Source organism: Myxine glutinosa, unplaced genomic scaffold (genome assembly GCF_964187855.1).
Source record: "Myxine glutinosa unplaced genomic scaffold, kmMyxGlut1.1 SCAFFOLD_455, whole genome shotgun sequence".
In the NCBI taxonomy this organism is placed as follows: Eukaryota; Metazoa; Chordata; class Myxini; order Myxiniformes; family Myxinidae; genus Myxine; species Myxine glutinosa.
Window position 1 is genome coordinate 103,973 of NW_027616553.1, and position 3,058 is coordinate 107,030.

Consider the following 3,058-nt stretch of genomic DNA (forward strand, 5'->3'; position numbering starts at 1 on the left):
AAAGTGGTTTTTCAACACTAACACAAGTGCGAAAAGTGGTTTTTCCACACTAATACAAGTGCAAAAGTGGTTTCCTGCACCAACACAAGTGCGAAAAGTGGTTTTTCTTAACACAAGGGCGAAAAGTGGTTTTTCAACACTATCACAAGTGCAAAAAGTGTTTTTTCCACACTAATACAAGTGCAAAAGTGGTTTCCTGCACCAACACAAGTGCGAAAAGTGGTTTTTCAACACTAACACAAGTGCGAAAAATGGTTTTTCAACACTAACACAAGTGCAAAAAGTGTTTTTTCCACACTAATACAAGTGCAAAAGTGATTTCCTGCACCAACACAAGTGCGAAAAGTGGTTTTTCAACACTAACACAAGTGCGAAAAGTGGTTTTTCAACACTAACACAAGTGCGAAAAGTGGTTTTTCAACACTAACACAAGTGCGAAAAGTGTTTTTTCCACACTAATACAAGTGCAAAAGTGGTTTCCTGCACCAACACAAGTGCGAAAAGTGGTTTTACAACACTAACACAAGTGCAAAAAGTGGCGTTTCAACACTAACACAAGTGCAAAAAGTAGTTTTTCCACACTAATACAAGTGCAAAAGTGGTTTCCTGCACCAACACAAGTGCGAAAAGTGTTTTTTCAACACTAACACAAGTGCGAAAAGTGGTTTTTCAACACTAACACAAGTGCGAAAAGTGGTTTTTCAACACTAACACAAGTGCGAAAAGTGTTTTTTCCACACTAATACAAGTGCAAAAGTGGTTTCCTGCACCAACACAAGTGCGAAAAGTGGTTTTTCAACACTAACACAAGTGCGAAAAGTGGTTTTTCAACACTAACACAAGTGCGAAAAGTGTTTTTTCCACACTAATACAAGTGCAAAAGTGGTTTCCTGCACCAACACAAGTGCGAAAAGTGGTTTTTCAACACTAACACAAGTGCGAAAACTGGTTTTTCAACACTAACACAAGTGCGAAAACTGGTTTTTCAACACTAACACAAGTGTGAAAAGTGGTTTTTCCACACTAATACAAGTGCAAAAGTGGTTTCCTGCACCAACACAACTGCGAAAAGTGGTTTTTCAACACTAACACAAGTGCGAAAATTGGTTTTTCAACACTAACACAAGTGCGAAAAGTGGTTTTTCCACACTAATGCAAGTGCAAAAGTCGTTTCCTGCACCAACACAAGTGCGAAAAGTGGTTTTTCAACACTAACACAAGTGCGAAAAGTGGTTTTTCAACACTATCACAAGTGCAAAAAGTGTTTTTTCCACACTAATACAAGTGCAAAAGTGGTTTCCTGCACCAACACAAGTGCGAAAAGTGGTTTTTCAACACTAACACAAGTGCGAAAAGTGGTTTTTCAACACTAACACAAGTGCAAAAAGTGGTTTTTCAACATTAACACAAGTGTGAAAAGTGGTTTTTCAACACTAACACAAGTGCGAAAATTGGTTTTTCAACACTAACACAAGTGCGAAAAGTGGTTTTTCCACACTAATGCAAGTGCAAAAGTGGTTTCCTGCACCAACACAAGTGCGAAAAGTGGTTTTTCAACACTAACACAAGTGCGAAAAGTGTTTTTTTCCACACTAATACAAGTGCAAAAGTGGTTTCCTGCACCAACACAAGTGCGAAAAGTGGTTTTTCAACACTAACACAAGTGCGATAAGTGGTTTTTCAACACTAACACAAGTGCGAAAAGTGGTTTTTCAACACTAACACAAGTGCGAAAAGTGGTTTTTCCACACTAATACAAGTGCAAAAGTGGTTTCCTGCACCAACACAAGTGCGAAAAGTGGTTTTTCAACACTAACACAAGTTCGAAAAGTGGTTTTTCAACACTATCACAAGTGCAAAAAGTGTTTTTTCCACACTAATACAAGTGGAAAAGTGGTTTCCTGCACCAACACAAGTGTGAAAAGTGATTTTTCAACACTAACACAAGTGCGAAAAGTGGTTTTTCAACACTAACACAAGTGAGAAAAGTGGTCTTTCAACACTATCACAAGTGCAAAAAGTGTTTTTTCCACACTAATACAAGTGCAAAAGTGGTTTCCTGCACCAACACATGTGCGAAAAGTGGTTTTTCAACACTAACACAAGTGCGAAAAGTGGTTTTTCAACACCAACACAAGTGCGAAAAGTGGTTTTTCCACACTAATACAAGTGCAAAAGTGGTTTCCTGCACCAACACAAGTGCGAAAAGTGGTTTTTCAACACTAACACAAGTGCGAAAAGTGTTTTTTCCACACTAATACAAGTGCAAAAGTGGTTTCCTGCACCAACACAAGTGCGAAAAGTGGTTTTTCAACACTAACACAAGTGCGAAAAGTTGTTTTTCAACACTAACACAAGTGCGAAAAGTGGTTTTTCAACACTAACACAAGTGCGAAAAGTGGTTTTTCCACACTAATACAAGTGCAAAAGTGGTTTCCTGCACCAACACAAGTGTTTTTCAACACTAACACAAGTGCGAAAAGTGGTTTTTCAACACTATCACAAGTGCAAAAAGTGTTTTTTCCACACTAACACAAGTGCGAAAAGTGGTTTTTCAACACTAACACAAGTGCGAAAAGTGGTTTTTCAACACTAACACAAGTGCGAAAAGTGGTTTTTTCAACACTAACAGTGTGCGAAAAGTGTTTTTTTCCACACTAATACAAGTGCAAAAGTGGTTTCCTGCACCAACACAAGTGCGAAAAGTGGTTTTTCAACACTAACACAAGTGCGAAAAGTTGTTTTTCAACACTAACACAAGTGCGAAAAGTGGTTTTTCAACACTAACACAAGTGCGAAAAGTGGTTTTTCCACACTAATACAAGTGCAAAAGTGGTTTCCTGCACCAACACAAGTGCGAAAAGTGGTTTTTCAACACTAACACAAGGGCGAAAAGTGGTTTTTTCAACACTATCACAAGTGCAAAAAGTGTTTTTTTCCACACTAATACAAGTGCAAAAGTGGTTTCCTGCACCAACACAAGTGCGAAAAGTGGTTTTTCAACACTAACACAAGTGCGAAAAATGACTTTTCAACACTAACACAAGTGCAAAAAGTG